This window comes from Haliotis rubra, unplaced genomic scaffold (assembly GCF_003918875.1).
Source record: "Haliotis rubra isolate DU_JTF1 unplaced genomic scaffold, ASM391887v1 Scf1022, whole genome shotgun sequence".
Lineage (NCBI taxonomy): Eukaryota > Metazoa > Mollusca > Gastropoda > Lepetellida > Haliotidae > Haliotis > Haliotis rubra.
The window spans coordinates 171,159-185,965 of NW_025764918.1; the positions used below are offsets into that span (position 1 = coordinate 171,159).

Genomic DNA, 14,807 nt, shown 5'->3' on the forward strand with positions numbered 1-14,807 from the left:
GGCTAAAACGGTTATATTTGTGTGGTCGTTTTATAACTTATTTCTTATACTGTGTGTGATATAGAATATAATCTTGAAGAATACTTGTTAACTTTGCAATTTTTGTGAATGTACAAGTGGGTTCATAAAAATTGTTGTTTTTAACGTGTGTTTTTTCATTTTGACATATATACATGCGACTATGAATGGCCTCACATATTTACTATGCCTGTAGCTTAACGATGAAGCTTGTTCATGCATTATTGATGATGCATGGGGATCTGCAGTAAATTTAGCTACATGCGACTATGAATGGCCTCACATATTTAATATGCCTGTAGCTTAACGATGAAGCTTGTTCATGCATTATTGATGATGCATGGGGATCTGCAGTAAATTTAGCTACATGCGACTATGAATGCCTCACATATTTAATATGCCTTAGCTTAACGATGAAGCTTGTTCATGCATTATGGATGATGCATGGAGATCTGCAGTAAATTTAGCTACATGCGACTATGAATGGCCTCACATATTTAATATGCCTGTAGCTTACGACGATGAAGCTTGTTCATGCATTATGGATGATGCATGGGGATCTGCAGTAAATGTAGCTACATGCGACTATGAATGGCCTCACATATTTACTATGCCTGTAGCTTAACGATGAAGCTTGTTCATGCATTATGGATGATGCATGGGGATCTGCAGTAAATGTAGCTACATGCGACTATGAATGGCCTCACATATTTAATATGCCTGTAGCTTAACGATGAAGCTTGTTCATGCATTATGGATGATGCATGGGGATCTGCAGTAAATTTAGCTACATGCGACTATGAATGGCCTCACATATTTAATATGCCTGTAGCTTACGATGAAGCTTGTTCATGCATTATGGATGATGCATGGGGATCTGCAGTAAATGTAGCTACATGCGACTATGAATGGCCTCACATATTTACTATGCCTGTAGCTTAACGATGAAGCTTGTTCATGCATTATGGATGATGCATGGGGATCTGCAGTAAATGTAGCTACATGCGACTATGAATGGCCTCACATATTTAATATGCCTGTAGCTTAACGATGAAGCTTGTTCATGCATTATGGATGATGCATGGGGATCTGCAGTAAATTTAGCTACATGCGACTATGAATGGCTTCACATATTTACTATGCATGTAGCTTAACGATGAAGCCTGTTCATGCATTATGGATGATGCGTGGGGATCTGCAGTAAATTTAGCTACATGCGACTATGAATGGCTTCACATATTTACTATGCATGTAGCTTAACGATGAAGCCTGTTCATGCATTATGGATGATGCATGGGGATCTGCAGTAAATTTAGCTACATGCAACTATGAATGGCTTCACATATTTACTATGCCTGTAGCTTAACGATGAAGCCTGTTCATGCATTATGGATGATGCATGGGGATCTGCAGTAAATTTACCCAAACCCCGATAAAAGAAGATAAAAATGGAAACCTCTAACAGGCTGATCGGGTGAAGGAAGATCCGGGTTAGAATTGATTTTCAGTAACCTGCTTGTTGTAAAAGGCGACTAACAGGATCGGGTGGTCAGGCTGGCTGACTTGGTTGACCATCATCAGTTGCGCAGATCGATGCTCATGCTGTTGATCACTTTTGAATATCTGGCCCAGACTCAATTACTTACAGACCGCCGCCATATAGCTGAAATATTGCTGAGTGCGGCGTTATTAAAAAAGAAAAGAAAAAGTATTTAGCAATAGAAAAAATACATCCATATCTCATTTCGAAAACTCTCGGTGTCTTCCTCCTGATATGGTTTGTTTTTTGTTTAACGCCGCACTCAGCACTGTTGCGGCGGCGGTCTGTAAATAATTCAGTCCGGACCAGACAATACAGTGATCAACAGCATTAGCATCGATTTACGCAATTGGGATACGATGACGTGGGTCAACCAAGTCAGCAAGCCTGACCACCCGATCCCGTTAATCACTTCTTACGGCAAGCATGGGTTACTGAAACCAATTCTAAGCCCGATCTTCAAGGGTCTCCTCTTCCTGACAAGGATAAATAGGGTGGTATTTTCTGTGGTACATGTGCAATTACACTGCGACATTAATAGATCACCAGATAAAAATCACTGGAACAGCTGTGACTGCATGAGACATTAGGCTTGTATATGTATTATGTATGCTAGACATCTGTCTGCGTATATATGCCATAGATATGAAATACCAAACTATAGTACTGTCGGAAATAAAAAAAACTGTATTTTCTCATTTATCTCTACAATTTATGTAGTTGATATGTGCAAGTGTGAAATATCCTTTAAACTAAGTTCGGCCTAACTACAGTCTCAATGGTAGGGACACAAGAAACGTAGAAAAAGGACTTTACTGAGGAGAGATTAGTGCAGAAATGAGCAATGCGATTTTTTCTAAGTCCAAAACGAATAATTTGGAACAGACCATGGCTGTATGCAAACTAGTGTGCGACGATATTGTATTATAAAGGACACTTTTTAAGAGACCAATTTGAAATTAGACGTAGCTTCATTATAAACGATAGCTGGCGTAAAAAATAATAACTTTCATGCTGAAACTATTAAGGATGTAGCTACCATGGAGTCTCACTGTCACTATAAAAAGAAACAGATAGGAGGGTTCGTCTCAATAGCAAAACCTGGACGGGTGTCGCAGACGATCGTTGGGGTCGGGCTTGGGGATAGAGATATCAGCTAAGATACGATAATCCTTTAGGGCAATTATACTGGGGAAGTACACGGCATTTCATAACAATTTACAAATAATAGCCAGCCCTGTCGATCTTCGCGATCGGGTGGTCATGCCACCTATATATTTTGAGACATTTAATACGATGCGTTTCTATGGTTATCAGGTATCAAACTCTTTTACATATCTCAACATAAACTTTATGAAAGAAAGACACTTAAGCTGTTAATCAATAGATGAGGCATAGTTAACACACATGAAAAAGCACAAAATATCTTTGAGATGACCCCTTGGGCGCCTGCAGGCAGCACATGCATTTCATGCCAGGTGAGTCGACGGTCCGTCGTCATACCTGGCTGAGCGATCTAATTGCCATCTATAGTCTGATCTATTCTTTTCAGCAGCTATTCGTATTTTTTCTAAGTTTTGCCCGATTTTACGAGTAAACATGCTTTTCTGGATATCCTATTACGCATCCCACTGAATGTGGTGTAAAGTTTTGTTAAGAATTCGCCAATTTTCACTGAGTTTCATCATTTATTGAACTCATGACAATAATCTTTTCAACGTTACGAGTTTGTTCTACAATACATCAGTTCATGTGTAAACAGTACGGTATGGAATATTTTGCAAAATCTAGTTCAGGACAGTTGCCTGAAGTAAGTGGCTATATTTACACTAGTTAGTCTAAACTTTTGATCGGTAGTATACATACATGCACTACAGATAAACTCATGTTCTCTTATTCGCGGCAGGAAAAATAGGAAAATAATAAATCATAGATGAATCATCATCATCGTCAGCAGCAGCGGCAACAAAAGCTAAAAACGGAATGGCCCCTGACTACCTCGCAGAGTTACTGCCCCTGTATCAGCCCTCACGCTCACTGAGATCACAAAACCAAATGCTAGTGACAGTGCCAAACATCAAAACCAACTTTGGCAAAAGGTCGTTCGCTTTCAATGCAGCAGTGAAGTGGAACGCGCTACTGCTTGAACTCAGAACCAGCGAGTCACTAACATCTTTTAAGACTGGCCTCAAAACATTTCTTTTCAAGTGTCAATTTCCATCTAAAGCGCACAGAACATTTATAAGTGAATGATGCGCTCTATAAATGCAATTATTATTATTCTTAAAAACCAAAATTATGTGAATGGAATTACTGAAATTATTACCGTAATTATAATGGAAAATCTGCTATGATGTGCATACAGTGATTCATATTTCCCGTCAGCCGTAGTTGCGACAGTCTTCAGAGATAAAATATAATAAAATAACACAAAATAAATAAATTTAAAAACAAACAAAAACATAGGCAAACTTTTTAAAGTTTTACTGTTTTCAATTAAATGTGGATGCATTATTTATTTTTTATAAAAAAATGCAGCTAAATATGGTGATAGTCACGTGTTGAGTAGACATGATCGATGCTCTGATGCAATGCTTGGGTGCCCTATTGCAATGACGTGTAGCTGTAGACTCGGACGGCAGCTTCCAGACATCTCAAGTTGATGTTGCGACTGGCAGCAAACAGTCTTGGCAATTTCGCTCTTCAGCTAAGTCGACAAACTTATGTACAACATAATGATGACTAAAATTTGAACTTTTCCAGTCATTGTCACTGCACGTGACAGTCGTGAGTTCTGCTTCTAATTTTCATTCCAAGACATTTTCTTGCAGTCTTGACCAGTGAAGATCCAGGTTAGAATTGATCTTCAGTAACTCATGCTTGTCGTAAGAGGCGACTAACGGGGTCGGGTGGTCAGGCTCGCTGACTTGGTTGACACATGTCATCGTATCCCAATTGTGTAGATCGATGCTCATGCTGTTGATCACTGGATTGTCTGGTCCAGACTCGATTATGTACAGACCGCCACCATATATCTGGAATATTGCTGAGTGCGGCGAAAAACTAAACTCACTCACTCTTGCAGTCTTATTATATTTGTTATTTTAAGCTGTAAAAGTTTGAAACGGTTGTGCTTGAACGCTCAGCCAGTGAACGATCAAGTTAAATATAATAGGTAAATAGATAAATTTGAGATTTCTTATGTTGTTTTTTCCCCACTGAACCTAATTTTACATGTCATTGTGAAGCACATTTAAGAAATTCTTTTTAAATGTATATTTTATTTGTGTTCCGGAATTTCATAAAACGCTCGATTCCGTTCAAGTAGCATTGTACTGAAAGGAGAAATCAAAGTTCATGGTCTCAGTCACATGACTTCATAACTCGAGATAATAAAAACATTTAATTTGGGTCGCATTCACTTTTATACATAGGCATATAATTAAATCAATCAATCAATCAATCAATCAATCAATCAATCCGGTCCCCATTCATATTTGGTGAAATGTTTGAGTCTAATAAGATCAGTCGAGCATAATCATGTTTCTTGAAACACTCCTGTTAATCCTTAAAAGAAGTAAAAACACCTACTTACCTTTGTGTGCCCGTGCATGCGTATACATGCAGTAAACCGTTATGTTTTTCTGCAACAACTGTAAACGCTATCCTTTATATGACGTCAGTATTTGGCACGGATGCAAAACATACTAAACGACCTTCACCCTGGGACGAAGGAAAATGCGCACATTGATTGGTGCTCTCCCACACACCTCCAAGGTCTCGCAACCGCTCGTCATCTGCTTGTGTTCGAACGACAACGCATTCGTTATCAAAGACACAGCGTGTTGATTTCTGTCACTTCCAGCTGACTAACTTCAGACATGTAAGTACTTAGGTGCTAGGACCATGCCATGGCAGGATATGGGTGTTTGGGGCAATATTCGCATCTTCAGAAAGTCACCAAACAAGCCAACGAATGTAACTGTTACAAATGTGTAATACTAACACGTGTAAACCGCATATCGTGTAACTTAAGTTGATATTCTGAGGCCTCGTACATAAAGATCGCGATATACTGTGCTTGAAATGTCTATCGGTCGATCTTTTAGATTGAAGGCTGAGAGTTGTAGGGTGTTTTGTGTTGCGATGCCATTACTGTGTACCGGCCTCAAAGATCGCCCATGTTGAAGAACTCTCGTGAGCTGTAGGCGGTGGCTAACGCCCAGGTTCCTCGCTGGTCATCCAATGGGTCTGTGTGTATTTTTTGGAGTTAGCCATGCTTGTAGTAGAGTATGGATGACTAAAATGCAATTTTCTAAATGTATTTAATAAAATGAAAGTTTAAATTTGTTCAACCAATGTCTATGCCATGGAAAACTACACAATCATAATTACTGTTTATGCAAATAATTCTTTTATAAATTTGTCCACTTGTAATATGTATCTCACAGGTTTTGAATATGTGTAGGTAAGATTGCAAATGTTCTTTGTCTAATAATAAAATGACTGAACGTTTAAAAATTGAACTCAGCTGTTATTGAATAGTGTTTAGTAGTATGATATTTGAAAGACTAATTTCCCATGAAAACAACACTAAAAGAAAAGGTTTTAAGTAGCTCAACATTGCAAAATTGCTGCTACAATGGCGAACATATATTACCAGGCGTTACTCAATGAACTGAAGATTGATAGTACCACAGAAATGAGTTATGCAATATCTTATCAGTTTCACACGGCGGTCACGTTGTGTTGGCCTGGACAGATATGAAGGGAATGTGTGACTGTCTAGCAGACCAGCTGTGTGTTTGGGACTTGCAGGAATCGGACAGAGGTAGGGAGCAGTTCAAAAGTTTGAAAGATCTTAATTCCTGATGATTGAATTTAGTTTATGTTAATTATAACACAGTCTGTAATTTTAGCCAAATATCTGAAGACAGAACCTTGCAGAAGCCAGGAGAGTTAGGGAGCAGTACAGGGGCGGATTCACTGGTTTGGTTGCAATTATTAGATTTTGGGTTAGTGAGCAATTCATTGTTCTCATATGAAATCAAACGGACTGTAATTAAACTGATTTTTACACATAATTCTCCAGATTCCACAACAAGTAGAACTAAAAACTGTTTTAACTATTGTATTATTTTTATTAATATCCAACTTTTAACTTTTGAAATGCTCCCTTATTGACAGCTGTCCACAACAAACAAGGTGATTGTCTGATAGTGACAGCAACTCGCTGTTTGTCCTTTTCCTGAAGTTGAGTCTAATGATAATATGAAAAATAATGATTGAATGTTTATGGATTTGAAATTTTTACAAATATTGTTATAGAGGAAATATTGAAAAGTGTTGTATCAAACAACGATCAATGTCCACAGGTTTTCATGGTCCTGTTTTATACATGATGTGTTTTGGAATCACAGAACTAGTGCACGTTTTTATGTTAGAGTTCTTCTTATCAGTTATTTATGCAGTATATTTTCATTCCTCCCCACCAATCTGTTATTTGGGCAAAGGTTAATGTTTTTTCCAATTTTCATTTTTAGCTCTTTTGAAGTTTGTAAACAAATTACCAGCCAAACAATTTCTGTATCTGTGACATGTGATGATGCTGCACGGCCCAGTTACATTACCCGGTACTAGCATAAACAAATAGTAACAACTGATGCAGATATTGTGATTGAAAGTAAACTGACTGTCTCTCTTCCTCCCTCTCTCTCCCTCTCTCTCCCTCTCTCTCTCCCTGTCTCCTCTCTCTTCCTCCTCTCTCTCCCTCTCTCTCTCTTCCTCCCTCTCTCTCCTCTCTCTCTCTCTCTCCTCTCTCTCCCTCTCCTTTCTCCCTCTCTCCCTCTTTCATCCTTCTATCTCTCTCATTCACCTTTTCTCTCTCCCTCCTCTCTCTCACCCCTCTATCTCTCACTTTCTTCTCTCCCTCTTCTCTCCCCACCCCTCTATCTCTCACTTTCTTTCTCTCCCTCTCCCTCCCTCGCTCTCACTTTCTTTCTCTATTCCTCACTCTCACCCCTCTATCTCTTTCACTTTTTTTCTTTCTCTCTCCCCCGTCTCTCTCACTTTCGTTTTCTCTCTCTCCCTCCCTCCCTCTCTCTCTCTCACCCCTCTATCTCTCTCACTTTCTTTTTCTCTCACACCGCTCTATCTCTTTCGCTTTGGTAAAGGTCAAGTAAGCCATGTGTATTCTCTAGGCAGTCAACAAGGTCATGGTCAGACAACAAGAAGTAGGAGACTTTCCCCATTCAACCTGATTTAGTAGGACTTGAGAGACTCCTTCATGAATGTTCTTGTCAGCCTTTAATCTCTTTGAAGATCCAGGTTACAACTGGTGTTCAGCAAACCCATGCTTGGTGTAAAAGGTGGTTGTCAGGGGGGTGGTGTTCAGACTCGCTGACTAGCTTAATGCATGATTTGTGTCAAAAATACTTACCTCGATGCTAATGATGTCAGTCACTGGATAGTCTGGTGTTTAGGGCTTGGACGGGTAGGAAAAAAATGGAATCTAGTACCCACACGTACTTACCCGATTCGGAATCGAGTATCCGGAAATGTTAGGAATACATAGCTTCTGTCAGCTTTCTGAAAAATCAATCACGATTTTACAGAGATTATATAGAAAACCTGAAAGGATGGCAATGAGGCATTGAAACGGATCTTAAGTGTGTTTATAACCAATATAAAGAGTAACACCATTACTTACATTGCTACTTAAAACACAGAACATTTTTAAAACACTTTTCATTCCCGCTTTACTGTGTCTTGACTTCTCACTGCTCATGCACAGATAAATTACCGTCGCTTATAATAACCTCCATTAACCAGACAATACCAAAAATATGTGTTACGTTAAATATGAAAATGACCAGTTATTCATTCATCCAGTAGACAACTACGTTCATGTGTGATAGTCTAACTGAACCTATAATGTTTTTACACGCAGACTTTATGTAAACTTACATAGAATAAAATGTGATTGATATATTTACTGACTGGAGAATTCTATACGAGATATACAGACAGGCAAACTTTAATGCAACTGAGTTGGCAACATAGCAAAATGCTGGGCTCGCATCTATGAAGAGTGGCCATTTTGCTCAGTTGCATGAAAGGTTGCCTAACATGCATTACAGAGTAGAGACTAATACAGAGCCGTGAATAACTCATTGGCCGTATATGAAATATTTATGGTGATATAATTTTTATCCTTCCAGAAGATAAATGTCGCATTCAAATGCTTTTGTTTGAATGTAGGGATAAAGAAATGTATCTAAATGCTATATTATCACGTTTAAATTTACAAACACAACTGTTATTAAATCAATATTCTAAATTTGCATCTAAGCAAACATTGCGTATCTTCATTGGGATAACTGTATGCTTGTTATTATTTGTTAAACTATAAAATGTATAGAAACTGCAATGGTATTGTATGTGAGTTACGTGACTTGTGCTTCTATTTCTGATCATCTTTCTTCTTGTAATAATAACCAGTTGAACATTGTATTTGCAAATCAGAATGTGCTCTTTCAATACTGGTATACGTTCGTTTAAATATGTTAATTCATTAGTTTTAATTGAATTTCCCAACACACACAATCATTTAATTGCAATCTCTTTAATAGTCATGACGCAAATGTAAAAGCTGTGTTTCATGAAATTGAAATAAAATAGAAACTAAAGACAAAATTCAATGTAATCTTAAACGCTTTTAATGAACTAACTTGATAAGCAATGAACACAGTTACACAATGTAATGAACACGTTAATGTTTTACGTTGTGTTTTAGTGCAAGATGTTTGTGCATTGAACTTGTACTGCTTCCGCAGTAGATTGGCATGGTACCACAGAGTCGGCATTTGGTTTTCTTGCTATTTGCATCAAGCTCAAAATGAGCCCAAACACTCAACTTTGCATGCGCGTCGTCCATATTGCTCTAGGCTAGAGTTACCTGCCCTTGTCATTACAGAGTTCTCTCCCTTTCCGGATACTCGATTCCTTGAAATATGACTCGATTCCAGCTGTACCCGACCCGGATTCGAGTACCCGAGTATCCGTCCCAGCCCTACTGGTGTTACATAGTTAGAATATTGCAGAGAGCAGCATTGAACAACAAGTTGTATAACATGTATAAAGATACAAACATACAAAGAGAGCTTCGAACTGTGACTACAGCAAGCCTATGTTAAAGCAGACAGACAGACAGATAATTTATTTGAGTCTCACCTCAACATCATACATATGTACATATACTAAGCAGCAAAAGAAACGTCAGTTTGGAATTTTCCTTCGCAGACACATATGGCCTGGTGCCAATGGCCTTCATCAATCGATTGGTGCACTCCATGCATAGACGCTGTGCTGCAGTTATTGCCGCTCTTGGTGGTCACACTAGATACTGATGTCAAGAGTTTGAATGGACTGCAAACGTTCACGTAATGTCTTGGAATTGTGTCAGGATAGTGTACACCAAAAATGTTTTTGATCCGCTTATTATGTCCATTTCTGTAATGGTTTGATTACAGTGCCTATCTAAGTTTGAATTCGTACTGACATTTCTTTTGCTGGTGAGTATATAATATAGAACAAAATAATAAAACGCCAATCTTTACAGACTTATGAGAGACTATATAGCATATAAAATACAAAACTAAACAAATATAGGATATATAATACATATTTACAGAACCGAGTTAAGAGTATAAGAGGGCATGTCGCTGCCGTTAGACAAGAAAGCAGGTTTTGGCCGTAGTAAAAGACACTTGTGGATTGGACAGTAAATATCTAATCTTATCAAGATCACTAAATGACATAAAACTAACAGTAGGCTGCTCACATTTACTAAAAAGGACATCTCTTTCAAAAGAATACAGAGGACAGTGCAGTAAAACATGACATTCATCTTCAGTAAAATCTTTACAGTCAAAACATGTTCTTTCCTTTTGAGGAGTACAATCATAGCGTCCAGTTTCAACTCTTAGAGGAGCAACACCACATCTAAAAAGTGCTAAAGCACGCCTGTAAGAGCGAGGCATGTGGCTAAGATAAGATAAGGTAAGGTAATTCTTTATTGTCCCAAGGGAAATTTGTTTTGCATCATACGTTCTCCAGTTTTTCATTCATAAAGCAGCCATACATAACATTGCAATTGGTAATATGAAATAATCAGGATATAAATACATCAATTTAGTACACAAACATAGATATTGAATAAAATTTTGACAATTAAAAGACCATTCATACACAGAATTTGTTGTTAATGCATCTAATACTAGCTGGAACAAATGAGTGGCGAATCCTGTTTGTTCTTAAAGTCAGCATACGCAGCCTGCGTCCAGAAGGTAATGATGAATATTCAGAAAAGAGTATGTGAGTAGGATCACTTAAAACTGTGTTTGCCATTTTTGAAATTGGCTGCTCATAACAACTGCCGATACTTTCGATAGGAAGCCCAATAATTTTAGACGCAGTATTCACGATTTTTTAAAGTTTGTTTTTATTCTGAACAGACAGGTTCCCGAACCAACTCAAGAAATTAAAGTTTATGACACTTTGAATAAAGGTTTTGTAAAATAACATCATGATAGTTTGGTCGATTTTAAAATGTTTGAACTTCCACAAAAAATGCAAGCGTTTGTCTTTCAATCTTTGTTAAACTAAATAAATATAATTCAGGATGATATTCATCTTTAAATGTAGCATAAGTTCTTAACTTATTACCTCCATTGCGAGTTGTACCATGTTTTTTTTTAAATAGAATTTTTCCAAGAAGTGTTAAAACCATGAAATAATTTTCATGTCACTTCCGAAGCAACAAAGGGAATGTGATAATTAACATGTATGTTACTAAAATTTATCGTGCACCGTTTCTTTAAACAGCAGGTACGTTAGTCCAAACAGAAACTTTACTTGTTATACGGAATGGATCTAAATTACATAAACGTCTAAATAGTCTAGATACACTTGGCCACTGATTAACAAAGGGTGCGCACCAACCCATGTCATCACTTACCGCATTATTTGGTGCATATTTACGTAAATCCAGAAAAAATATCATTTTGCACAGTTATGTACAGCATCTATGCATGAACTTTTATCAATCATCATTGCTTTGTGAAATGTAGCAATGGTTTGAAGGGTCAGTGCTCCCACTAATTATTTCTTCAGAGCAGAGCTCATTCATTTTGAACTCAATATGTATCATATATTGAAAGTTCATTCGTAATATTCAAGTTTCTGATTAGGTCAAACATCAAGGTTGAAGGGCTCATCGCTGGTGTATGTACCCCAGTTATGTTTCTCTGTGCAGCCAAAATCAGAATACATAACCCTGTTTTGCATTAAACTGGCAGATTTTCTCCAGTTTCTAGTTTGGGAACCGTCTTTATGCTGTGCATGCTATATAAAACCAAGCATACACAGTGACATACATACAGTACACTATAAGGCCATCATTATTCAGCATACCTTCGTTATCAGAAACTCCCTACAGGAACCAGTTTCGGGAATTCAGTTTCCATGAATCCACACTCATGATCAGGGACCTGGGAAGATCCAGGTTAGAACTGATCTTCAGTAACCCATGCTTGTCTTAAGAGGCGACTAACGGGATCGGGTGGTCAGGCTCGCTGACTTGGTTGACACATGTCATCGTATCCCAATTGTGTAGATCGATGCTCATGCTATTGATCACTGGATTGTCTAGTCCAGGCTCGAATATTTACAAACCGCCACCATATACCTGGAATATTGCTGAGTGCGGCATAAAACTAAACTCACTCACTCACTCCTGGGATACATATCCTTACTGCCGCTACCCTACAGGAAACTAATCTCTTTGTGGTATATGAAAGGGAGTATTTGTGACATAAACAGTCTGTGGTGCTGGTTTGAGGAATATGAAATTGTCCATTTTGACAATAAAAAAATCGTGACGAAACTACAACACAAACTGGTCAAGTGTTTAGGGTACTGTCCTGGGTAAAGATCCACAAAGCGTTCGTAATGTTATGACCTGTCGTAACTCTATAGTTTATCACAGGCTTACGAATGTCGTAGCGCTACGAACGCTTTATGGATCAGGACCCTGTATTCTGGAAGGGTACATTGCAGCGTACTGAAACATTCGTGAGTACTTATCTGTTCTACCCATGCAGACAACAAACTAATCACCTTGTGATATGTGAAGGGGAGTATTTGTTTCAAGATAACTGGAGACAGTTTGCTAACACGCCTGTTACTTCTATTCTATCCTGGCCTAGTCTTGTGTATATATGTATATGGAGTACTTGTATACACTGCAGGTGCACATTTCTGCCGTAAAGTGCTCAACAAGTAACACGATACGAAACCTCACACTAAGCTATTATTCATTATGATACAAAACCTATTAACAAGTCAACATGTGGAGGAAATATATATGCTGTCACAGTACGGTCAATAAAGATGGTGCTGTGATCATGTTTTCGAAATGTATATGATCATGACGACAGTTCAGCGTTCAGCATTAACAAGAAAGGTCATAGCAGGGGTCCTTTTTATGACCTTGACCTAGATTCAAACACAGTGACGAAGAGTTGGGTTGGTTGGTTTGTTGTTTAACATCACATTCAGCAATATTCCAGCTGTATGGCGGTGGTCTGTAAGTAACTGAGTCTGGCCCAGACAATCCAGTGATCAACAGCATGAGCATCGATCTACCCAATTAGGATACGATGACATGTGTCAACCAAGTCTATGAGCCTGACCACCCAATCCCATTACTTGCCTCTTATTATTAAGACGAGTATGGGTTACTGAAGACCAATTCTAACCTGGATCTTCACAGTATTATATTTATTACCATTTGCAGAAATGATTGTGTGCAGTAACTTTCCGATATTTGCAATTTTAGCTGTTATCTATCCTGAGTGGTTAACTGAAACCACAGTACGTAGGAAAAGTATGATATGACAACATTTGTACATTGCTCTCAATTCGACAATTCATGTTGTAGGGGCTTATTATTTGTCTGAGTTGATGAGTGCTTTAAATGTTAACTACGGTATATTCAAACACTGTTGTCTATCGATCTCTATGTATCTAGAATTGGTTACAAACTGTCATTGACACAGTTGCTGAAGGTAACCGCTACTAGTAACATCAGTCTTTAATCATGTAATTTTGATCATTATGTTTTCAGCTTTTATAGAATTCCCATTCTAAGTAAACTTAGGCTCAGTATTTTTCGTTACACTGCTATACGTGTACGTTAGCACCCTCCTCAAGGGTGATATGGATTTCAACGCTCGAGCCGTCAGGCGAGAGCATTGAATCCATATCACCTGCAGAGGGGTGGTGCTAACCTACTTACAACACGTGGGCGCCGAATGGACTCGTCCATTGCTTGTTGCACGTGCGTTTCCTGCACCGCCAAGGTTGTTATCCACATATTAACCTCTGCACGTGCAGATAAAAGGTTGATACACAGAAAATCAACCTGCCAGAACAATGGACATAACATACCCTAGTGGTATAATGAGTCTAACAAACCCTAGTAGAAGGTCGCATCAGCTAACCTTTGAGCAACCTATGACCGTCCAATCAAATGTGATACGGCCGAACGGATTTAACCAATCAGACAACGGCTACTGTTTAGGGCTCGGCTGAACTGACAAAATTCCCTGGTCGCTGACACTGAACTCTCAACAAACGAAAATCTGCATAAAACACAGATATTTGAGCTGCAGTATATACGCTTAGGGCTATCTGATAACATGGTTACCATTAGCTAATATTGCCGCAAGCTGACATCCTTGAATATTGACAAAACCGCTATTCAGCGACTGTTTACTCAATGAGCTCACTGTGCACACTGTGGCAAGCTCTGTGTGGATCACTTAGAAGCGATCATATGGAAAATAGCAATCGGAATCGTTCGGGTACAAACTTTTTCAAGTAAAAGTTCAAAAGGTATGTGCGAATGTCAACTTTCACGATTTGGTAAGCTGTGTTCTGATTGGTCATTTGAAAAGGTTAGCTGATGCGACCTTCTACTAGGGTTTCTAAGACTCAGTATAAGCAGTGTAACGTCTAAGTTTACTTTGACTGATAGGATTCCCAACTTATGTCATACCATGCAAATTGAGCAAAATGTTATGTGGTTCAAGATAAGTTAAGGTTCCTGTTCTATGAAAGAATGAAAATAATGGGCTCAGAGGCATGTTTGCTCTTATTATCAGTGACATACCAGCATAGCCACTTT

At 38.4% G+C, this 14,807-nt stretch overlaps 1 protein-coding gene across 2 annotated transcripts in view; it reads left to right on the plus strand.

The window, feature by feature from the left end:
• The window catches only part of LOC124271064 (ornithine aminotransferase, mitochondrial-like), a 32,580-nt gene that overhangs the window by 494 nt on the left and 17,279 nt on the right, over positions 1-14,807 (plus strand). The window contains exon 1 of one of the 2 annotated variants that reach the window (XM_046706136.1): positions 5,285-5,441. The exons of the other annotated variant lie outside the window; for it this stretch is intronic. The gene's annotated coding sequence lies outside the window, so the exon portion shown is untranslated. Of the gene's footprint in view, positions 1-5,284; positions 5,442-14,807 lie in introns of those variants that run through there. 2 annotated transcript variants of the gene reach the window in all.